We start from the raw sequence: 26500 nt of genomic DNA on the forward strand, positions 1-26500 counted from the left end.
GACTTATTCTTATGAGGTTTCCAGCAGATTTCACGTCAAAGAGGTTAGAATAGTTTGAATAAACGCCACATAAACATCTGGGGCCAGATTCATGGGATATTCCAGCTGCTTTGGAGCAATTCAGTGACACAAAGCAGCAGTAAAACCCACTTTACTGGCCATTTAAGTCAAGTTTATGGCTGCTTTGCATTCCCAGAGCAGCTCAAAACAGCCAATACCATTGAAACTTACTCTGAATTTCTGGGCTTTAATGGAGCTGCAACCTAACTCCAAAATCCTCTAAAGTGTCTGTTTCTACTAGACATAGCATTCTAGCTCAGCATGTGTCTGCTCATCACCACCTCTGTTTGCAGCGTGATTGCAATGATCTAATTAGGAACTAAAAGTACTTTCAGTCAATAACACTCCTTGAAGTTTAAAGAAACACAACTTTCAATGAGTTCAAGTAACTGTTAAAGCAATGTAGCATTTTCTTTCTAATTAATCTGTTTCTCAGGATGCACACTGTAGTTTCAGTCCCTATAATATGGTATAGCTCCTGCTGGTAGCAAACTATAAGATTTGCACTGAGTTTCCCAGACCACAAGACTGAAGCTTGCCAGGCTTGCCCTGTCTTGCCCTGGGTTTTTCTTGACCAGCTGACAAATTTGCTTCTCTTGATTTTTCTTTAACATCAAGTTATCTAATGTAATAGGTACCTCTGGCTTATTTGTTTTACTTTTGTTTATCTTTGCATGGTATATTATTTATACCATTATGATTTATATTTTACAACTCCAGTATACATAATGATGCAGTGTATAGAAATCCAGCAGAGCTGTGGAGAGAGGATGGAGTGTGGAGGAGTACCTCCATGGGATGACAAGAAATGTGTACAGAGAAATCTGTTACTCAAGACCCACAGCTGTAAGCAACTAACCTACGGTCAGTGAAAGAAATGCACACCTGGGGCTGGACAGAACTGAGTTTAGGTATAACTGAGAATAAAGACATAACATCTAGTCTACAAAAAGGGCACATATACAGAAAATTTGGACATAACTTATAGCTGCAGACCCATGGTGAGAAAAGAGCAAATATGCAATTATATGTTAGCAAGCATATATAAAGTCCTTCATTGAGGAAGAGGAAACCACAAAGATGAACATCATATTTCTTCAAGTGAATGACTAGCTGACAAATCTGCATTGCCCCATGTTTAAGACCAAAATGAAACAACCAAACTTGGGAGCAAGGGGAGAAGGAAAATGTTGAGCATAATAAAAAAAAAAAAACAGTGGAAACTAAGCATGTGTGTAACATTTTAAACTACATTGTTATTATTAATGAGACTTTCTGTATTAAAATATTCTTTTCTGAAATTAAATTTGCACAAATGGTTCTTGGATTATACTGAAAATATTTTAGACATGACAACAATAAATTCTTGGCTTTATACATATAAAGTGTGCTTTTTTTGCTCACGTACAATATTGTGGGCATAACAACACATATAATAAATAATAGTGATCAACAGCCACTTCCCAGGATTTTGCAGAAATACATTATTGAATGTTCTTGAAGACATTGCATATTATAATCATGAGTACCATGAGTACCATTAGCCAAATGTAGTAGGAGGCCTAAATGAAAAATGGTGAGGAAATTAATAACCCTGTACTTAGAGCAAGGTTTGTATTTTATGAGATAAATAAGACTTGGATCTCTATCCCACTGGTGAAGAGTAGAAAAGTCATGAAGGACCAGTCAGTCATTCATTAGGTGAAGCAGGAGTCCCTGGAACTGTAGCATAATGGTGTTGGCTGAAGAAGTTAAATTAACATTACACCAGGAGCCATATATGTCCTGGTTTTTCAGTGCTTCATTTAGCAACCTTAATATTCTTTTAACCACAGGTGTTTAGTGTAATGTATATACAATATCTGTTTTCTCATTAGGTTTTTTTTTTCCCTTTTCTGCCTGTCCCTTAATAGGGATGGATGGAGCAATTAAAACACAGCTCCACTTCAGAGCATACTGCAAAACCCAGGAGAAGCTTCTGCCTCTCGGAGTGCCAGAGGGCATAGCTGGCAGCAGCTGTGCCATTTCTTCCAAAAGTGTTATATATATATTTATGTATATACTTTTATGCAGCTAATTATTTCAGATGGACACTCAAAAGGAAGCAGAAGCTATGACCTGATTTATTCTAAAATGCCTTTAGTGTTTATTAGTACATTACATTACAGCCAAAATAGATTTTACAAAGGAAGGTGAAGGTAAAAGGGGGCAGATTCCTTAATCTCCACAACTTCAGATTATCTGTAAGGAAACACCCCATTATCCTGTCATTATTATCCCTGCATACTAGTTTGTCTAACAATATACTACCATCTCTGAGCCAATTTTTACTAATTTTTTTCCTCTCTTTTCTCTCATTGCCTTTTTAAAAGTGGTTATAAATATGCAAGAAGTTGATTTCAGTTCTCATTTTCAACTTGAATAATTTCAAATTCCATACAGTGTATCTACATTGCCTATTTGCAATGTACATGCGTTGCAGAGGAATAAATGTATACCATATATCATCAAAAATGTACACATCATAATATCAATTATGTACAAATTTGAAAACCCATTTAAAACCCATTCTGTTTCTCAGTGGAAAGTTAGCTTCCTCCAAATCCCAAACAAGACATCTTGGACTGACCTATAGGTTAATTTACCCTGTGTTTCAATTTAACATATTTCTTAGGCAATGAGAATGTGCAATGATACATTGTAGAAATCTCATCAAGACAAAAATCCCAATTAGAAGAGGGTGGGAGTGTAAGCTATAACAAAATGCAGCTCTTCTGCTTCTATGGGGTATCTTAGGCAGACACAGGTTCATGTTCACCTAATCTGAAATACATCACTTTGCATCTCTTAGGTGAGTAAAATGTTTTCATTTGAGCTATTCTAATTCCCCAACTAAATATCATAACATGTCACTTCCTACTTATACAATACTGAACAATTCCAAAATTTTATTAAAAATTATATTCTGATAAAAGCTTACAATGTCACACTGGAAATTCACAGCCAACTCTATATTTGATCTATAACCAATGTCACAGCAGATTTCAATCTATATTAGTAAAAGGCAGATAACTGAAAGGACTGATGAATTTTCCACAGATTTGCTATAATTTGGTTTATTAATTAATTAAAATGAATGAGATTCTTCCCTTTACTTCCCTTATCAACCTCACTGCTTATCCATTTATCACATTTTGCCTTACTAAAACACTAAGTTTTCTGTGGAGGGCTATGTGGGTTCGGGTTGTTGAAGAAATGGGGCAAATTATTTTATTTTACAGTATTTAATTCTCTGCAGCCGAGATCCCTCAGTGTTTCTATAGTCTTTTCTCCTCTAGTTCTTTTTATGGTTCCAAGAACAATGATAATGAAAGAAAGAAAGAAAGAAAATACACCACCAGTGGTACTCACTTATTTTAAGATGCTTCTTTTTTCTACAGCACAATAAAAACCAGCCCTGAGCCTCATGAGTATAACACAGAAGACAGTATTTTAGTGCATTTCATGCTCTATTATCTTATTTAGTGATACATCAGATTTTAAAATTAATGTAACAATACCATTTACTTAAATAAACCATGCCACAAACACAGGGAAAAGCCATTGAGAAGGATTAGCAGGAAGACAGCATTTAGGATGTCTTTGTTAGCACAGTATATTACATTTAAAAATACACAAAGTTAAGAACATCACGTTTGCTTTTTTATCGTTAGCTGTCTGATAGGCTATTTATTTCAGAAAATAGTGATTGAATACTGGCTGCCAGGTAATAAGCTTTCTCTAGTCTGTTATAGGAATTAAATTATCAGCCATCAGTAGTGTTCCTGGTAGCCATGTATTATTATGTGTACAACATACTAGCTGTCCTTTAAATCAAGATGTATCTTTTAATCAGAAGTATTTTCTTTCCATAAAGAATTCAAAGTTGGTTCAAGTCCAAAACAAGTTAGAAAGAAAGAAAAAAACCAACTCATTCACGACTTAGCATGACTGGTGCTGTCACAGTTATTTTTATTTCTAGTAAAGCACTCAGTGGTTTCTGTGTGGTGCAGGTCCCTGGGAAGACTCAGGGCTCTGTGAGACAGTCGTTCCCCTGTGCTGCCCTAGAGGTTTAGCAGGAAGCATCCAGCAGGCTCTGTGCTCCACCACGTCCTCCTCAATAACTTCACTAATGAAAGGGTCAGTCATCTTTTGGAGCAATGTACCATGTTGCCTTTTTCTTTCTCAAAGAAGAGGTTAAGCCACATGATATGAGCTCAGGAGAGGCCAGGATATCCTTCCTTAAAAGGCCTTTGTGGGAAGCAAGGTAAATTCAGAAAGAGCTGGGATTTGTGAGCCACTACATGGAACAACTTCATTATTGCTTCCTCAAGTACTGCCAGCTGAGACACTACAGTGTCCAGCTACCAGTACACTCAGATGGACAAAAGAGCTCCTGTCTTTCTGAATCTTTTCTAATGATAAAGGGCAGTAATGCATATTAAGCTGTGGAACTCTTGTTTATTTGATGCAATCTCTTGTAAAGTCTTATTTATAATTTTCCGTGTTTATGCATGCAAAAATTCATCTAGGGAAGGAATACAAGAGAACCTGAACTGCACACAGAATCTGCCTATGCACCATCTTTATCACATCTACCCTAAAGATTTAATACCTATGATGAAAAAAACCACATGCCACAGATGCCAGATATGCATAAAATAAACCCAAAACTCACACTTTTGAGGCAGGCAACAGGAAGGATTACTTCCAACTTTCTCATTAATCGTCCCCTAAATACTACCCACTTGTGACTGTCAGGGATAGAATACCAGATTAAACTGGTTATTTCAACTGTTCCCTTGTTCTTGAGACTTGATCTTAAAATATTCTCTAAGATGGTCAAAACTTGACAGGTCAAGGACCCAAACAACTTTTTGGAGGGTTGGAGGGCTGGACCAGAAGAACTGCAAAGGCTCCAACAAAAATTATTCTGTGATTCTAATGTTACTCCATATGATTTTTCCTGTGTAAGACATTATTTCCCACACCACTCACATTGACTTCTTCTTTAAGGACAGCAAGAGAAAAGGATCAAGAAGGGTCAGAGTGGTGACTGCACACAGCCATTTATCACCTCAGGAACTCCCACCTCTATTTCATGGGAGCCAGTGCACCAAAAGAAATCACAAAATGGCCAGGTAAAAACACAAGGTGTCAGAACACCTAGTCCTATCTTTCCCCATCTTTGAAAACTTCCAGTTTCTGGAGCAACCATAAGAGAGCAACTGACTTTTCATGCTGTGCACCCCAGTCACCTCCTCTGAGAATCCCCCTGCATGACATTTACTTTAATAGGTCTAATTATAAAGAAATGCACTTTTCAGTCAGAACCGAAGAACCAGTAGGTTTTCTTCTTTAACATGCCAACCAGCTGTTTTGAAAGGTACTTCTCTAATCTCTTTCCTTCCACATGTTCAAACAGATGAAAGTAATTTTGTGCTCAACTGTCTATAAGTAATTAGACTGGGATGTAAAGGAGTCTTTATGTATCAGTTCAGAAAGAGCTACACTCTTAGCATACAGAATAATTATTAGCAATCTTCTTCATCTGTAAGGTATACCTTATGCATTTTACATGAGTTCCCATTATTAACATAACCTGACTATCAAAGCTCCATTGAAACTGGTGTCTTCTTTTTCATGTAACTGACTGAAATTCCCTAGAAATATAGTAATTTGAAAACAGCAATGCTGATGATTTGTTTCAGCTGTAATTTGTTATTTTTTTCCTCTTCTTTGTTGTTCTCCTAGTAAAGACCTAAACCAGTGGGGCTCCAATATACACAAACAAGTGTTCTGCTTTTGCTACAAGATGGATATTAATATTCAGTGAGGGTCCTAGAAAGCTGCCTTTTGTCAGTTTCCTGGGCTAAATTCCCTTAATCTTATTAATTAGGAGGTCACAAAAAGAATACTTTATTGGGAAACAAAATGTGTGTTCTAAAGATAGGTTCAATTAAATCTATGAATTTACTAGGAACGATGACAGGAGAATACTTCTTCAGACTCTGCCTCTGAACTGTGCTTGGCATGTCTGTAAACAGGGTGGGCAATTACTGAAATGTCAGATGGGTAGAAACATCTTTTGAACAATAGCTATTTAGAAAGTTGGAACATCTTTCACAAGAAAAGTTGGAGCTGCAGGACTGGGATTGTACTCAGTATAAGGACAGCTGGAGAAAAACCATACCATCCCAGGACTTGCAACCCTGCATATAGGTGCAGGCAAAACTGAATCAGGTTGGAAGGGATTCAGTAAAAGGCAAGGTGGTTTTTTTTCATCCCATATGGCAAACATTTTTTGAAGGCAGATCCCTCACTTCACAGCTACATACCATGATCACATCTTTTCATGAAATAAAGTCCCAATTTTCTTAGAAATAGAATATAATTTTCGTTTCTTTAGACACAAGGCATCCTCAGAAAGTGAAGTCTGACTCTTGGTGGTTTTGCCACCAAAGATGGAGGAGAGATGGCTATTTGCCAACAGACAGATCTGCATCATGAGAACAGTGGTAGAGAGGCCAAAAGCACTCGTTCTTCTGGTCACTGCCAAAGAAGCAGCATTTTGCCCAAGAACCCATCAGAAGAACTTGGCATGACCTTCAAGGATTACAAGCACTACATGTCAATACAAGTGACTCAGATGCATGTCACTCAAGTGACCCAGAGTGAGGCACACTCTGTGAATACAACCAGAAGTGAGGCACTTTCATTTGCTGTTTTGACTGACAGGAACTATACTCTACAGATGTGTTAGAACGGCTCCTGCCCTGAAGAGCTGATTTTCCAAACAGACTGAAAAGCAGCAAAAGACCAAAATGAAACTGAAAAGCAAAGTGAAGATATATTCATTTCTTATACAACATGTTAGAGCTGTGAGAAATGGTCCATCAGGACAAAGTCAGGGCATTTTTCTGTCAAATCCACGTCATGATGAAGGTATGTCAACAAAACACTGTCATACTGGATCAAAACATTATCCCAGTGCAGCTCAGTCCAGTCTGGCCAGCCATACAGTGAAGAGTAAGAATAGCAATACACCAGATATGAAGATCTTAAATGTGCTGGGAAAGGCTTGAGAAAAGCCCTGAGCTGGACTTAGCCCACTTCTAAATGGCCTTGTGAAGGAAGCAGGAGATGCACAGCCTCAGGGGGGTAAGCTGGTGGCAGAACATGTGGCACCCTTACTACCAACTCCCTAGAAACAGACACACATTCTAGTCAGTCAGTGCCTGACAAACCTAAGGTACTTATTCTGTTTACTAGCTAGATGTGTGCACCTCTGGTACATACCCTAGCAGAAAACACAACAGCAGCAGGACACAGCCTGTCTGCAACAAAGACAGCTCTTCACAAGACTGATTTTTAAAATTAGAAATTACACAGTGAGAGGATCCACCACGAACCAAAAGAAAATATTTGGAAATGTTACCCGATGATGCAGGGGAAAACAAACCATTATACTTGCAGAGTTTGTATCAATAAGGGTAAATAATGTTCCAGATTTAACTTTCAGATAGAGAATAAATTACTACTGACTAGGCAGGAAAGGATAGGTTGAAATGATGAGAGCATCAGGCACATATTTTTCCATTAGAAATCAATTAATTTCTGCCTGGCCCAGAGTTCAAGTCATGTGACTTCATGCATAACATTTAATGCATTCAAGACTGCAACGTAAGTATCCCATGGAGGCACAAAAATATGGAAAGAGAAAGGGCTGGAACTGTGGTTATATCATGTGTTCTTGCCTTTCATATTTTTGTTTTCTCAGAGACCAAAGGTGTGTGTATGATACATTACAAATGCTCTCTCTCTGCAAATACCCAAAATAATGACTTCCATGTAATGTATTAAAGATGTTCTTGGATGTTTGAAGCACTTAGAAAAGAGTTCATTCTCACTTTCTCTGGAATGTCCTTACTAGGTTATTACTCTCCTCACATAAATTCCTGGGTGTTACAGAAAGCATAATAGAAAAGATCACAATAGCCAAATGTATATAAAAGCATTACATCGATAAAGGTCAAAATTACTCATCACCTTCATTTGAATACAATTTCTCTGTTTTGGTAGGTCATTCTCATTGATTCTATGAAGAAATGTTTATGTCCATTATTACTTGACTACTTTGCTAAAAGTCTGGTCTTGTGGTGAGCATTGAACTGTGCAGGGATTCTCCATCACGGTATCACCAGAGATCTGGAGATTTGGTCCCACTGCACCTTGTCAAAAAGCAAATAAATATACTGGTGCACATTTCCTAAGCATGAGGAGATGTCAAAGAGACCCCCAAGAATCTTTTCACAGGGTCTGCTCTCAGCTGGCAGCTATCGTACATCTATACTTACAGGAACAACAGGGTGCTCTCTTTTACCCTAAAAAATTGCTGCCATAAGCAGAGTGAGAAAAGGACCAAAAAAAGGTGAGATCTTGCCAACCACTCCCAGGGACTACCTGACATAGTTGCTCAGTCACACTAGAAGGAGCATGGCAAGCCTCTGAAACAATGCATCTATCCTGAAAGAAACTTACCGCTGTGGGGATCTTCAAGAATCATTAGGACCCTCTGAGAAAAGAGGTGCTGGAAAAGGAAACTCAAAGAAACAAAGGACAAATAAATAAAACATGACCCCTGTACCCAATTAAGGAAAACCCCATGGCTGACAAGGACTTCATTAGTCAGAGCTGATTTAACAAAAAGGTGCTTAGTTGCTGTGTGGATGGCGTAGAATGGGCAGAAAAATTACAAAATACTCCATGCATATCATGACATCCCTGTGACCATTCAGCTACGTCAGACTTGTTTTAATGCTGGATGGCACTCAGAAGCTCGTTTAAAATACTGGGCATATACAGAGTGAGTAAATTGCTTAGAGTAAGGTGAATAGGTCAATGAAATGAGAAACATAAAAGCTGTGGGTAGGCAGAATAAATGTAAGTTATAAGGGAAACCTAATTTTTACCTTGACACAAACCTTGAGTACTAATTGTTCTATCTAGATAATCCTAATAAGTCATGTGTGGTGTCTGAGGATATTGTTAATTATTTTAAAATTTGTTTTGTTTTAAAATATGGAATCTTTGTTTATTGTTACCTAGTAGAAGAGGCTCTGCAGACAGGTCCTGAAGATACTAATTTTTCTTACGATTATTCTTTGCCAGAGAATGAGTCATTACTGTTCCTTTTTTTTCTTCCTTTGTGTTGTGGCTTTTCCTTGTGTATATTCATTTTATATGATATGAATTATACCAAGAATGTACATCATGGGAATACATCTCGTGTTGGAGAAAAATTGTGGACTTTTTTTCATTCTTTTAACTGAGGGTCTGTGACTGTTTATTTTGTTTTCCCTAAATTCTGTGAACAGTCACCATGGTTTTATGATCTTTCCATTTGCTACACTTTGAAATATATAAATAGAATTTGAAACAATGAGCAAGATTCACTAGGAGACTCTGACTGCCTGATGCTGCTATAATGAGTGGATGCATCCCTAAACCCCCCTTATGTTGGTTCAAAACCAAATTATCAGCTCCCCCCATCCAGTAAGGTTCTTAATTCCAACAAATTTGATCCCATGTCAAAAAAAAAAAAAAGTCCTTAAATGGTCTCTTGGATTAGAGATTCAAGTCTGTGCATCCCTGTGCCCCACACTCACTGCTCATAAGCATCCAAACACAGAATTAGATGGACAGTGGTGTCCTCTCAGTTTCAGGTCAGAAAAGAATCTATTTTCTGTAAATTGCACAAGGCAGTAGAGCCAAGTATTTATTATCCCTGCTCAATCCCAAGAAGCAAAATAATGCAGAACATACAAAATGCAAACAAAACTTTCCATTAGATTCCCATCTCCTGACAATAAAATTCATCTGCGTGACATAACTAAACTACCTTGCCTTTTGAAAATTCTCAGCTATAATTTTCCTCAGCAAGATCACACAAACTGAGATCTGACACATCTCAAAGGAGGATTTCTGGTGCTCTTTCTAAGGAAGTTAGAGTGATGAAGGAAGTGGGCAGTGCAGATGGGCTCCTTTCTTCCATGGTAGAGAGCTGGAGACAAAAAGTTACACAGTAATGATCTTGCTTCAAGCCATCTAGTAGTGGGCAAGCAGGCAGGCCCATATTTTTTTCTCTTGAGGAACTTGTCTCAGCTATTGATAATGACAGCAGAGTTGTGGAAATAGAACAACCAGGTACCAGCACTGGTTTTTTGTTCTCAGTAGGGCAATAAATACAAGTACCTTCCCTAGTAAATAAACAGACTGTTGAAGCAATTATTTTAATCCCTGTGAAAGCCCTATGTTCAAAAAGCATTTACTCTTGATTGCTCCATTATGGGTTCAATCTCTTTCCAGATCACATTGTTGATCTCCTTGCTGAGTTTTGATCAGTGCTGTACTTAATTGTGAGGAATGGTCTGAAAGAAAGCATTGCCAGCTCATACTAACCTCCAGAGTTCAAAGGAGGGATATGCTTCCTCCCAGTTGTTTCAATGTTCACTCTTCTGGTTGTCTTTGAAATTCACTTTGCTTCTTAAAGCTTGTTTTGTTTGGGCTATTTTTTCCCCTGTAGGACAGAGCCCATAAAGAATTCAGAAGAAAACAAATTGTAGTGAAGAAAAAAACTAGAGCAAAACCATAGTATTTTATCTATATTGAATTCTTTGTCGTCTACTGTGTTCCCTCTCTGTCACTTGAAATATTGTTCCTCCCTGGGAAAAAAATATTTTTAACACAATTTTTAAGCAGCTTGGTTTTATTGAGAAAGGTGATGATGAGGTAGTGGTAATATGAGTCAGACTGAGTGCTTTCATGTGTCATGTCTCATCCAGAATTCTGATGGGGTTTTTTTCCTCTGAGAATGTATTTACAAGGAATGCACTTTTCTCATCTTCATTTGTGCACACTACCAAAAACACCTCATTATTTGACAAGTTGGCAACTGTCTGTGCCCAGGACTGAAAAACAGACTTCTTGGAAAGAGGTGTTTCTGGAAAAATTACACAATATCTGGTCAATGAATGAGTAAAGATAAGTGTTAGCAGTCTCTCTGCTTTCACTTTACCCACATTTCCTTAGAGGAGTTCTCCTTGATAATTGTTGCTAGAATGCATCACGATCCCAGGAGGCTCTGCAGGACTTCGAGGTTTTGTCTCACTATTAAGAAACTCTGCTTACACGCATCCGTTCCAACGGCAGTCACCAAAGAGAAGTCCCTACCCTGGGAGCTCCTCAGTGCAGACCTCCCACTGGTGGAAGGGAGATTGTCATCTTCACAGTCAAATTAAAACTTGGGGGGGGCTCAACCATTTTCCAGAAGTATGTGTTTCTCTCCATTTCCTGTGGAGGGGATCTCAGTGCACTAAGCAATCTTAAGAAATTCAATTACGTGTCTAAAATTACAGATGGCATAAAATCTACCCAAATTACGTCCTGAAAAATGAAGGGAAGATGTTAAGTACCACCTATGCAGGCAGGTAGATGAGAAGTACCAGAGTGAATATTAGAGAATATTGAAAAGACAAAATCCACCTTGGTACTTCATGTGCAGGCTATGAATGTAAAGCATTTCTCTTTGGTTTCTCACCTTACCACAGTCTGCTTCTGAAATGATTAGTAGCCTCTTTCTTTGGTCCTCACTTGCAAAATAAGGAGAAAACCTTCCCTTCTCTGACAGTAAGTACATTACACATCACAATATGGAATACAGGGAAGTCCTATGGCAAGAGGTTTGAATGGGAACAGGTATCTACATTTTCTTAAAATAGATGGATAAAATAGAACCATAGCCCTGCAAAATTGGTTTATTGCAGCATTTCAGGAGTACATGAAATATTCTTAAAGCAATAAAGGACAAATGACACCTTCAACAGCACCCACTTCTCAAAGAGGGTACCTCCAACACCATACCATAATCAGAGCTAAACACAGACATGAGCTGTCCCAGGGTAGATATAAGCCAATGTAAATTGCATGTCAGGGACTATATAGGAAAAAAAATCACTAGTGGAGGATGGAAAAAGGAGAGGGAAGTTCCATCTTCATATTTATTTTGCTTCATAAATATTCATTCCCCCTGTGACCCTCTCATGTCCTGGCACAGAACTGTGCTGTTTTTCATTTTACCATTAAAGAATGTCACATCATAAACAACCAGTTCCAGCAGACATGCATAAAATCTCACACTCAGCCGAGCCCATAACTTTCCATGAGTAATCAAATGCTCTATGCAATAATTTTTAAGCTGTTAATTATGCATTATTTGATCAGCTTGTATGTTCATGCTAGACACCTGATTAGCAAACACTACAGTGTTTATTAATTTTTCTTCCATTGCTGGCTGGTTATCTATCTATCTATCTATCTACCTATCTATCTTCTATTTATATGTTCCCTACTACGGCAGTGTCAAAGTATTTTCAATGTATTTGAAAACAGAAACAACATTGTATTTCTTAATTTTTTTTGCTTTCTTTCTTTTCCCAGCTTGATTAGTTCATAGGTTTGTCAATTACTTATATTAAACTAATTTCGCCTTGAGATCAAACAAGTTTTTCACAGTAAATGACTGTGAATTTTGAAACCTAAGGTTAAAAATATCTGTCTTCTGCATTTGTTCCTGAAAAATCAGGAACCACCTCTGTCATCTTGAGGGAGTCAGAAGGTTCTGCAGTGTTACTGCTCCATCTCTTGAGGACACACTTCTTGGGAGCTTCCCCTGTTAAATAAAGTCTTGCTGGCTCTGTGCATCTTACTTGCCATGAGAGTTTCTGATTATCTCTTGGGAAGAGGAAGGACCTTCAGTCATCCTGGACAGCTTCACACCATAGATACTGTAGTTTATTCCACATTTAATGCCAGCACATAATAATTTCAAAAGCAAAATGGGCAAGGGCATTGTGGTTTCTTCACCCCTAGCATCTTCATCTCCCAGCAGCATTCTGCACCCCTTAAGCACACAAAAACTTCACATCAGCTTAGCCATCTGAGGATAAAGCTGTTTAATACAGGGAGATCATTGTGCAGGAGGTACAGTCTCCAAGCATCTCTCCTCAGAATTGCTTTGACATAACTTTAATCAGTTGCTCTTAGCTAAAGACTCACACAAAAAGTGTGTTGATCATTCAGCACTATTCTCTGACTCACTGAAGTGTAATTGCTGAACTCATCTTGGCTTCTATGTGGCTTTCGCTATGCACAAACACAAGGGAGAAAGAAAGAGCAGGCCTGCCCTGCTCCCATGATAGAGGCAGTCTAAAACGAAGCCATAACATCCATTTAGTGCCTCTTTAGAAGAGTTAAATGGATTTTGTAAATTCCATTGGTAAATTAGTGCTAGTGTTATTCTCATAAATCTTGCCATTAAAATGATTTACTTCAACTGTAGCATTATTAATGCTCAGTAAATTAGGTCCATAAAATGACATTTGCCGTGCCATTAACTGAAGATAATCCACAAAGCTCATTTCTAACCCTTTTATATTTTTATAGTGTCCTTCATAAGCACTACTGGAGCTCTCTGAGATGCATGCAGTCATCAGTATATTGATAGCTCTGACACAGCATACGCTTCAGATCAATTACTGAATCAGGAGACTAATTTAAACAATTTTACTTGTGGTCAGAAAAAGATTCATTATTTATGAGTGCAAACAAAACTGTATCATTGTTCTTCAATTCAAAACACATGTTCCCTGGAACATCAGCCCTCTTCAGACTGTCTTCAGTCAAAGTAGATTATAGCCCTGGAAAATTTTGGACATTTCAGAAAGCAGTTGAACAAGGATGTCAGAAATTTAAGTAGAGACTGCAAAGCAACCAAGAAAAAAACATTAAAAAAATCTTTACAATTTGGTGGAAAGATAAATCTCACAAAGCATTATAAGTTCAATAATGTATTTTTTTATGTTTATATATATTAAGCATTTCCATTAAAGCACTGGAATTGTTTAAGTTCACTCACACTTAGAGTTTCATCTGAGCAGAAAAGGTCTTAGAAGGTATTAATCACTTGTCTGATCTCTCAACTGCTTGATTTTGCCAGCACAGAAAATTGCAATTCTTAGTGTCCTCTGGTCCCACAGATGACATGAGGATAATGTCATTAAACCATCTCTTCACAGATTTTCAGAGCAGATGATTCATAGGTGACTTCACTGCATTGGGACAGAAGAGCCTGCACCTCTCTAAAAAGAAAATTAGCTACATGGAGAAATATCCAATCAACAACATTCCATAAAATAATAGTTCAAATAACAAGAATAAAATTATTCTAATTCCTTAGATCAGTAATGTGATTTTATAGTAATATGAAAATTAATTTTACAGTGTGTTCTGTGACAACAAAAAGGATGCAAGCACTCTGACCAGGGAACTTTAGTTGTGATTACCTTTACTTGAAACTACCTCAAGACCAAATCAATATCACCAGGATCATGCTCCAACAGTTTAGGAATTTACTGCCCTTTACCTACTTGTAACTGGCCCCCATGTAAAAGGCAGTATTTATCTATGTTTGTGTTCCCCTTCTGCTTCAGCACAAAATACAATTATTTGGCTTGAAGAACCTACATAAGTGTTTCATCTGTTCAAGCATGGTTCAAAGAAGACCATTTGATTGCATCCTATTAACCTACTGATCTCTGATGGAGCTCCTGCTGGGAGAGCACCTTCTAACCCTTTTCTCCAACCATGCATTGCCAAATGTCTGCACCTATTCATGCTAAAAGAGGAAATGGCAATGTCTCACATTTCAGTCACTTCTAAAAGGAGGCTCCAAACACTGGAAAACATTGCAATGACACCTTGTTATCTCTTCTCTAAAAGAACATGATGAGCTTGATCATACTTACATTCATTACATCTACAAGACAGAGTTAATCAGTTCCCTAAACCAGGTCAATCCTGTTACGGCTCTCCGCCCACTCTCAAACAGTGGAAGTGTGAAATATCTGAGGAGAATTTCTGTAGTGAACGCCAGGAGTTGGCAGAAACTCATAAATGGGGTAGATTGCCATACCAGCCAAAGTGCAGATATGAGGATGGGAATAGGATGCTGCTCCTACACCAGGGACACCAACAGTCCTCAGAAATACAAAACAAAGACCCCACAAAATATCCAGAAATGTTTGGATATTTGGGCTATGGAAGCTATTCCAGTTTCATCCTACTGAGTTCAAGTTCCCATAATGGACTGCTGCCCCCCACAGACACTCACTCTCAATTGGAAGAGCTTTAAGTCACTCTTTATGTCCCCATGCCCTTGCTGAACAACTCCATTCCTCTAGTGAGGGGAATTTAGGCTTGCAGCCACTCCTGAAATAAGTCTATTGTCCACCCATTTACAGAATGTTCTTTATGTCCCCTCACTCACATAAATCATAAAACATCAAGTCAGGCATAGTATTTTTAGAACATGAAAGTAAGAGAACATGAAAGTCATGATTGCCACAACACAAGTCCATCTTCAGCTCTAATTAATAGTGCATGCTGCCCCAGACACTTCTTGCTTTCTATATATGATGGCATGCTTCATGCAATGTGCAAGTTAGCTTGATCCAGTTCTTAACGAGTACAAGATGCTGCTGTGGCTTTTGTTACCTGTTCTTCATTAGTTATTAGTAACAAAACACTAAAACTTACTGGGCAAGACTAGGTAATTGAAGAAAAAAAATATGGAAAAAAATCCCCAGCATATCCCTTTATATACAAACTACACCAAAGGGTTGTTTACATTTTTATTCTGAAAACAGACTAAAATTTTAAAGCAGACAGCTTAGAAGACAAAAGGTATTATTAGGCATTTCCATATATGCAAATCCTCCTGAAACAGAGTATGAAAACCATGCAGTACTTTAGCTTTGCCAAAAATACATATTAGTGGCCCTATAACCTAAGCTTTATAGTTTTGAAGGTTAAACATTGTTTTCTGTATGGATTTTTACTGTTAGAAAAAAAAAAAGCCACAGAATGAAGAAAAACCTCACAGACTTTTACAGGAACAAATCTGAACCAGTTCTTGTAAAACTTTCAACTTACTTAGTCATCCTTAAAAGCAGGACAATACCTGGCTCCTTGCACAAAAATGTTAGTGAATGTTGGCTTCCCTCCCTGAAAACAACTGGTCTGCTTGTGGACCCCAATAATGGGACATAATTATAAAACTGAAGTTTTCCTAAGCCCCTGATGAAACACCAACCATGCAAAAGATATTACAGATTACATAACAAATATCAGAAGTTTTATTTCTATGACTGGCACATACAATATTACTGTATTGTCATTTCTCTGAGCTGTTGTAAATGTATTATTATATATACTCCAGCCAAAGAGTCTAATAGCATGACTATTTCCATCACCACTCAGGATGGCCATATGCAAAAATGAGCAGTCCTTTGTACCTCCTGTTGTGCCTTACCCAGCTATCTGTACACCTTATGATATAAGAGTATTTTGAATAAAACATATGTAGCCTTACTCTGTCAGCTGTATGAGCCCAGCAAAGGCAGCTGTGTGACAACAGCTTCAATGCTTGGTTCAGTTTCTCCTCCTATCCTAGAACAAAAGGAGTACAGTCTATTTATAAAGCCTACATTTTCACTTGTTCTTGTATTGAATGTATCAAATAGTCTCAAGGCAGATTTAGTACCTCGCTTGTAGAGTTCAACTCAGATATTTGAAGATAACCCTGAAGCAAGCTTCCATATCACTAATATTCTTCACATATTATTTTGCTGATCCCAAGAGAGAGCATCTAATAATACGAAGGGAATCAAGAAGAGTGAAACTGCAAAGGAAGTATGCTGTACTTCTGGTCTTGAGAATGAAAAACAGCATTAGAAATGTTTAGCTTTTAGCCAACAAAGAACCTATGGCCCTGAGCAGCCTTTTACAGGAAAATTAGATGCTTAAAGGAGAATCAGAGGAGTGATAAGAGCTGTTTGCATTTGGAGTTGCATCAGCTCAACACAATTTAATTTTTATCACTCTTTTCATTTAGCAGGAGCAAAGGTGTATGTGAACAATTTTATACCCAAAAAATGTTGAAATTCTAAGTTTAGTAAATGACAGCAAGGAGAGAGATTTTAGCTGAGTTGAAACAAAAAACTTAGGCCAAGCACCAACCATACAATGCAGTATGTGTGTTTGGGACATTATCACAAAACAGGCTTCTCACCCTTCTCAATGTTCCTCGTGGAGGTCAGCTTGGGAATATAAAATGCACGTGGGCAGGGAGAGTCCACTCAGAGCCAAAACTAATTGTCCTGTGCTCTGCCAACAGAGACACTGACACAGGGTGACAGAGTTGAGGTGAGTAACCTCTGGAGATCCCTTTTTCTCCATTAAGTTTAGAAGGATCCCATAATTAGCTCTGCATAGATATTTTAGACAGTTAAAGCTGAATGAGATCAATCCAAACCAAAACTAAGTTACCTCTTAATGGATGGAAATCATAATTTTAAAAGTCACAGTGCCAGAGGCAACCCAAGGAGGCTGACAATGGGCTTCTGACTGTGAAGATCAGTGTGTTTCCATGAAGCACTAAATAAACAAGAGGAGATGGAAGAAGAGGCCTGCATTCTTTAAAAGGACAAGAAGTACAAAAAATGAACTCATGGTTTTACAAAAGGGAAAAAAAATCCAAAACAAAACAACTAAGACCAGAAAACAAAGCAGGCTGTTTTCAAAAGTAAACTTGAATCACAAAATGTGTTTAATGTAAAGAACCCAGCATGTGGCTGCATCAGAAATATATATTAAGGAAAAAAAAATCTTGTGTCTGGAATACATTTCCAAACCATTTTATTTCCTTTTAATAAGAGAACACAGAATATAGAGGGAAGGAAAGGGGTACATGACTCTGACACCAGAAGTCTGTCCTTTCTCAACTGGGCAAAAAAGATTTAAGAGATGAAAACATCTTAGGGAGCAGTCCTAGCAGAGGAAAGGGCTTGGAGTCCCTTTGAAGACCTGTAATTCTTTCACTCAGCACAGAGGGTGCTCGTGGTGAGGACACTCCTCACACCCAGAGGTAAGTAGTAGTCACCAGCGGTAAGTAGCTTACAAGTAGAGGTGGTTACCAAATCTAGAAGCAAATCATGAAACTGTTCTTGAGAAAGCTCAGAAAATCTCTGCTGGTTTCACAGGAGTGCTAGTGAATGGCATAGGCATATCCCTTACCTTTGGCCATAGCACTGGCAATACCATTCCCTCCACACCAGGAAAAATTGACACCAAACTCAATGCTGCAGCCTTAAGAGATCTTTGACAGGGAAAGTTAGTTGCTGCTGCTTGCACAACATGCAGCAGCCAAAATCAACATTTTCCAAACATCTTAAAAGGCAGTCATCAACAGGAAGAGAGAAATATCTTATCTGGCAAGCAACTATAAAATACAGAATATGTCTTCTGATAGTGCATCTTACCTATAATGAAATGTGCTATGCATTTTATGGAGCTTTGCTTTGTTCCTGGCAACCTTTAATTTGCCATTCTTTATGCTGGTGTCCTATGCACTGAGAAATATTTTTCTGTGCAATAACTTAGACTTTCTTTCTACAGAAATTTCTGCTTGAATACTAGAGAATTGTACATAACTACTTGATTTGCTTGTCAATGAACACCAATGTTTGTGTAATGCACAACACCAATCTTGTGCTCTCTGGTCAAAGCATTTCAACATCTTTGTGAAAAACATTGGTATGGGAGTTCCCAAATAATATAAAAATAAGTTGGATAGAAAAATGTTATCAGCAAGAGTCTATTCTATGAGCTGATTTGAAATATACTTCTATTCTGTTCAGGTCAAATTGAAACATACTATTACAAATTCTACAAACCACATTTTTCATCAAAATTTCTGAAAAATTAATAGTATTTGTTTCCCTACATGGATATCACAAGTCTTACTTTTACATATTGGTATTTTACCTGATATTTTAGGGAAGTGGGGGATTTAGCAGTCAGTCTTAACCACTAAATGTCAGACTAGACATGTAGAATTGAAGTATGATTTGTACATTTGTTTTCACATAATTTCTTTTAAAAGCTACCCTCTGCCATATCCTGTTGGATAACAACATGAACAGTGGTCTTCCAAGACAACTGCTTGGGTTCCAAGAAAATTGCTTAACTTCCTTGGTAGAGTGTAAGCACCAGGCTTTTCAGAAAGCAACTGCAGTGAGCCAGGCTGCAATCAACAGGCTTGAGACTGTCTGGAAGCAAAGTGGGGCTGCAGTCATGTGGCCTTATAATCAATACTAGTTTGCAAGAATTTGTTCTTTCCAACAAAATGCTATATCTCCATGACTGATAGATGCAGGTGATTGATAAAAGATAGATTTCCTGGGGAACCTTGCATTCTTTTTTTTCTTTTCAAAAAGGCTGCTTTGAAATGAGCAGCAGAGTTGTTTCTAGTGCTTGGGTATTTGGTAGTCAAGTGCAGGAGCTGTTCTGCTCATTGCCATTATGGTTGTGCTTTAAGCATCTCCACATTCACATTCAGTGAAACAGGCTGCAAGTTATTTGTAAAGCAGGAGAGGCACAAGTTTGTGCTAATGAGGATGTGGCTGCAACAATGCAAGAAACTTTGCCAGGTAGTTTTAGCATTAGGTGCCATATTTTATTTATCTTACTGGGCTCAAGTCCAACATTTCCTCAATGGTTTTAAGGGTGAAATAATCTGTCCTGTGACCCATTAGACACCACATATCTTATATTTTGTCAGCATTCATAATTGTACAGTTCAAAATGTTGGCATATACTCCCTACTGTTAATTCTAATATTGTCTTACAATTTCTGGGGTTTTTAGTAGACTTGTAGGTCTTGTTACAAGTCCTGAGCATATGAAGCTCTCTCAAAAACTCTCACGAAAGTTTTCTGTAAGTTTTCTGTATCTGCCACCAAAATACTCAAGTTGGGTCAATACAAGAGAATCTGTGGGCTGACCTACATGCCCACAACCTTTCCAGCAGAGTGTTTTCTCTTTCTCTTTTTAAATTCAAGCATTGATATGCAGCATAAATATATATATCAAATATTATAGATGAGTGATGCATCAGAAATAATTTCCTGTCATTGTGATAAAAAACTTTAACATTTTTCAAATATAAGGTCCTATATTAATTTCACAACTACTGTTAAGACTCCTATTATGTAATTACCTGAGAACATTCCAGTAGATTTTTACAGCATATTAGTTGCACTGGAGAAATTAGAAAGAATGATTCTAACATCATAAATTGGAAACTAGAGGAAGCATAATTCATATTATTCAGATAAATAATATTTTAGATAACAGAGAGTCAGCCAAAAGATTGTATGAGCAACTCTTTATATTCTGTTATTTTGTGCGTGAAAAATGTTGAGAAAGCATTAGAGAGCTCAGCCTACATAACTTTTTTTCCAACAGTTTTACAGGTATAAATGAAAATGTCAAGTGCTTCTAATAGGTTAGTTTATGGGACTGTGATAAGTATTTATAGAGATTGGTCTGGATGCTTTTCCGTTAGGAACAGTACTGTACAGGTTTTGGCTCATGCTTGAAAGAAGTTATAAACCAAAGGGGGTTCCTCATTCCTCAGCATTTGACATATTCTGATTGCAAAACATTTGGGGTTTTACACGATTTATTGTAAATAATCTCTCCTATAATGTTCACAGCACAATAATTCACAACCCTGAGGCAAGAGAGTTCTGCAGAAATGACATTATACAGAAGATAACTTTTCAGAATTTACCATTTGCACATCATGTTCAGAATCTATAACACATGTAAAGAGGTCAAATCCTCATTTTTCAAATATTTTTCTATCATTTTGTTGTATTTTATTAAAAATAGTTACAGGCAGCCTAATAGCTTGACTGATATCTCAATATGTTACCAACTCGCATAGAGGTATAAATTGAAAGTGGGGAAACAAGTCAGGTTCTTGGATATAAAATGCCTAGCACTAAGGGCTGTGTACTGACAACAGGCTTCTTATGCCTAACAGCAGATGAGACAAAAGAAAAGGCTAATACAAAGAAAAACTATATGCCACTAAAATTATATTGTTAAAATGACATATTCCCTTATAAAAGAAAAATTGGTTCACATTTACTAACCTTTAAGTCAAATCTGGAGTCAGCGATTTTTCCTTGCATTAACATGTTTTCACCTGTCTTTTTTCTCTGTTCCTTTTGAAGGTGAAATTATGATAAATCATTGTTATTAATATTTCTAATGGCAAAAGGAGCATTTTGTACCAATGAATAATTGGAGCTAGAATCTGAACAGTTGGGTTCTGTTCCCAGGTTTATGACCGGCTCAGGGTATAAAGCAGAATATACACGCTTAATTAAAAGACTTCTTGTTCTTTTCCCAACTTTTTCCACCCAAACCCCTATGTCTGGAATTTAAAAAAGCTGTTAAAGGAACTTAGATTCCTAAGTGCAAATCCATTATAACTAGTCAGTAAAAACCATAATAAGATGCCCATTCCATTTAAGGGGAGGAGAAGGGTCTCCATGAGAGGCAACTGACTCTTAAAGGGTTGTAAATCTTAAATGTAACCCTTTAAGGCTCTTGTAGCTCTAAGGCAGAGGTGCATGCAGAAGAGAAAAGAGTCAGACACATGACAGATGCTGTGGTCCTCAGGAATGGCTACTGCCAGGGTAAAACACCCAAAAATGAGTGGTTCGTTTGAAACCCTCTGGTTTCTATATGCTTGTGACAGAGACTTTTTGTAGAACTCAGCTTTCTTCAACTTGCACCATGTTTTATAAGTTGTCATCCTATGGAAGGTGTTGCAAGGGAAGTATCTCTATTTTCAGCCTAGTCTGTAGGGAAGGTCCAGTCTTCCCAGGAGCAAATTAGGTATCCCAGTTCAAGGTTACAGGTATGTTGACTCAACACTGTCTGAACAAGAAAGGCAAGGACACTGACCTAGCACACTGTCATTAAGACAGGCTGAAAACCTCTGTGTCACACAGTGTGGTCTGCCTGGATCAGTGCGTCTCCTAAGAGGGAACATGGGACAACAGAGAACAAAGCTGCACTTGGGAATTAACAAATTTAGAGTGGTTTGGCTGCAGAAATTTATGTTCAGAAGTCCTAGGACCAGAGCTCACAAGATCATTACAAGCAAAGACCAGTGTTATCAAACAATAGCTGTTTGTGATGATCAACATCCTGGTCAATATCAGCTTACCAACATTGTTGAGTGTGGCTTTAAAATGAGAAATCTTCAGCTTTCTTTCAAATGAATATTCTTTACAGACCCTTTTATATATGCTAGCTAATGAGACCAATTTCACCTCCTAGAATGAAGCTTTGCCTGTTCAAGTATTTCCTCAAAAGCAGCTTCCCTTTATGTCCACCCAGGATTATATTCTCCCTGAGGTTTTACCTTTATATGTAGTTTAATTCCTACCCTGACTTTGCAGTGAGTACTAATATGTCTCTTTGTTCTCTAAGACAAGCATTTTCTTTACCTAGCATGAAGCACAGGGCTAACAGGTCAGGTCTCTCAGCAGACTAAGGTTCCTCAAGTCATTTTGATAATGTTTAGGAAGTCCAGAGGTAGCAGTGAAATTACACCTCAATGATGCCTTCTTTAAAACTGGGAAAGAGCTATCACACAAAACTCAAGTGCATGCACTTTTCTGTATAAAACAGGAGGAGGAATTCCTGCATCCTTCCAGCAAGAACAAAATACACTTGTGAGATCTAAAGCTTTAAGTGTTGCATTTAAAACTATATTTCATTTTTAAAAAAGCCCACTTTACAGAAACATTGAAATACCAGGTGTATAGAGCTTCCACTTGCTACAGCCAGAAACATAATTTCCAAGGAAAAAAGAAAAATTAAAAACCTTTCAAAGCAAATCCATCATGTATTCTGTTTATGGCATCTGACTGGCTTGGTGTTCTCATGATAGGTGTTCTGCATAACCTGAACAGTTGTTCTCTTTAAATAAGCTACAAAATTAGGAAAAGAACTTCAAAAACTGAGGAAATTGTAAACCCTTTGGTGTTGAACATGCAGCCAACTTAAGATAATGCTCTGCAAGGTGTGAGTTGCCAGGGCTCCGTTCCTCCCAAGGGATTAAGCCTAACCTGAATGATGGCACTCAAGAGCATCAACAATGATTATTCAAATTCTGATCATCTCAGCCTGTGAGACAGGAAAAGTTTGGAGAAATGCTGAAGAAAGGAAACACTGAGGAAGTATTAGGAGATGGACAGCAGAGGAACACGGAGCGTAAACAGTGCCCCTAAAATCTAAGTTGTGAGCACGTGCTAAATCCCAAAGGAGGTGCCTAAATAACTGTGGTGTCTCTTTAATTGGCTCCTGGAAGAAGGTGTTACTATGTTTCATCTTTGAATGTAGTTTTCTGGTAACAGCAGTGGGAAATTCTCTTTGGATTGACCTGGGCCAAAGTCCTGAATACAAATCCTGCCCAATTACAAATAGAAATTAGCCACCTTCGAGTGATGGCCTGACCTCCTTGAGTTCTAGTGAGTAATCATTGTATCAGCAGCTGAAGGGCTCACATGTATAAAATGCAGGTACTGAAGGATAAAGCCAGGATCCAAAACCTGAAACAAATAGCACCACTAAAAATAATGAAGGCTTTGGGTGACACTTTTCAAAGCATGCAGCAGGAGATGAACAGATGGAGCCTGTGTGTATTTCCAGGGTTCTGTTTTGAACTTTTTGCTTAGACGGCCTAGGGGTAAAATTAACACTTAATAAATATGAAGTTTTCAAATATTTATTGCTTTGAAAGAAATTGCTCCCAAATAAAAGGAAGAGTTGACATCAGTCAAAATAATCCCAGAGAAACATCTTTGTCCAATCCTCAGGAAACCTTGCCATTTTTCTTACCCTGGTCTCCCACCTTTCCTTGTCATTGTTTATTTGTTTGCATATCTATGCTCATTTATTGTCAGCACTTAATAATTCATCTCAAATTAACAAGTCTCCATCATTACAAAACATGCACCATCCCTCAGATCAGTTGTGCAGGCTCAAATGAACAGCACAGTAACAAACACCACATGAACTCAGCAATTTTTGTCTAAATTGCCTTGGCACTTCAGGTGAAATTCATCCTGCATGGCTGTGGCATAAGGACAGCAGGAAAACCTGAAGGTCAGTTTTTTGAATCTTCCCTTTGAGCACCACTAAATGCCTATGTGCAAAGGACATTGACTTTCATCTTCATCAGCCACTGCAGTGGCAGTTCTGAATCTTCCAAGCAGCCACCAGCAATGATCCTTGAAGACAGGAGATTAATGAGAGCTTGACCTCTCTGAATGTCAGGCAAAGAGTTCATTGTCTCTGGACTCCTTTGTCAAATACGAAGATGCAATATGCTCCCAATATTATTTAGAACAGAGTATTAGGGATCAGTAGGGTAAATCTGCATATCTTCAGCAGTGTTACCAGCCACGCAACATTAATCAGCCTAACAATGTTAGTGAAAGCTGGGGTAGGATTCGAGGCATACTGCTGCACAGAAAAACAGCATATAAACCTAATCTATGTGTGCCCCAAAAGAAGCCAACAAGAATGGTCACTCAAAAGCACTACTGAGTCATGGGTCAGCCTGACAAGGCTGTCTTTAACCCTGCATGCCCTGGTACTTGTAGGGCACAGGAGGGTCTGAGATGTACAAGAGCTTTCTGCTGCCTCTATCTCCTTACTAGAGGCAGGGTAAGGGACAGCCCACTGCTCCCCATTTGGCCAGGAGAAGCCAGCACAAGGTCTGGCAGCTCAGATATTAACAAGGTCTAATCGAAGAGCAATATAGGACTATCCCACACTAGCCTGAGATTCAGCTCAAATGTTGAAAGGACAGTGCAAGACATTCATCAAAACACAAATGTTGCCTGTAAAAAGTTACAGATTTAAATCTAAAATGTTGTAGGCATGTTGGCTCTGCATTAACATTGTGATTCTGATGTCATTAAAAAGAATTACATTCAGCACCCCTCCTCAATGTTTAATTATCACAAGCATTGAAGCAAGGCATGTAACACCACATCCCATAGTAGTTAATAGGAAAATAACATATTGTTACTGTACTTATGGCAGTCTACTTCAATTTCATAACATTTTTAAATCAGTAAGGAGGAGGAACATAAAAAGAACTGAATGATGCTGTCAGACTTAAATGGATGCTTGCAGTTACATTTTTAAAAGTGGAATACCTGAACACAGGGCAGATTGCTTCATTATAAATGTGTACAGCAATAATGCTGGAGAATGTTTTGTGGAAAGTATACTTAGACAGATCAGCTTTTTAGTCCTTGATTAAAAAAAATAATGATCTTTTCACTACAATTTTCACAGTGGCAAAACCACATTCATGCTGTGTCTTTGTGGATCTATGTAAAACAGGCTTGACCCCTGAAGTCACTTTTTAATAATTAACTCTCGCTAAGTTCATTAAACACTAATTGAAGCTACAGAAGAAAAAATTGTGAAGTATATGCAGACAGACAGAAACACCAAATGTGATTAAAGATACTGACTGTGGTATATATGTGCAATACAGTACACGTATTATATAGATTTCAAACTCAATTCCCTAGAGATTTTTAACTCTTATATACCATGGTAGATTCTACCATGTTCAGTGCTCCTAAAAGTTTTATTTATAAAGAGTTGCAAGCTAAATGTCATGGACATCCTAACCAATAATCTTTGGAAAGATCTAGAGAAGTAGACTCCAAACTGTAAAAGATGCAGGCTTTCTTAAACATCTTTCAGTGCTTTGAAATTAAATAAAAAATGAATAAAGAGAATCAACAGTCTTGAGAGTCCACATTTTAAAATTGAATACAATTTTCAGATTTATATAAAAACATTGATTTAAACATATATTGGACAGTTTTCAGTGTTCGAAGACAAGTTACTGAAAGTTCATTTTATTCACTCATGAGTAAAAAAAATAGAGGTTTGTGTTAATCAATAAAAGGAGCATTTCATTACAACTAGGTCAAATAATATGAACTGAAATATTACAGTTCACTGCTTTCCAGCCTGTTATGCCTCAGAACCCAAAACATTTCAAGTTTGCATTCAGACTGCAGCAAAGGTACCACACTTGCTCTTCCTAGTTTCTGTGCCCATGGACTTCTCCTTCCCACCACCAAAACATGGAAACTGCTTCCTTGAGTGGCACAATGCTCAGACAGCATTTCTTCAGACAGACAGAAAAGGACTGAGAGTCTGAGTCTGGGTCTCAGGAGACCAATCCTGCCACTGCCTGCTGCATGACTTAGGGCAAATCAATCAACCCCCCTGCTGCAGCGTTAACATCGGCAGTAATGAGCTTTGCTGCTATGCTAGAAAGTAAAGGCTCCAAACCTGAGCTTCCTGAGCCCAGGTGTTTCCTA

The sequence above is a fragment of the Molothrus aeneus genome, chromosome 2 (assembly GCF_037042795.1).
Source record: "Molothrus aeneus isolate 106 chromosome 2, BPBGC_Maene_1.0, whole genome shotgun sequence".
In the NCBI taxonomy this organism is placed as follows: domain Eukaryota; kingdom Metazoa; phylum Chordata; class Aves; order Passeriformes; family Icteridae; genus Molothrus; species Molothrus aeneus.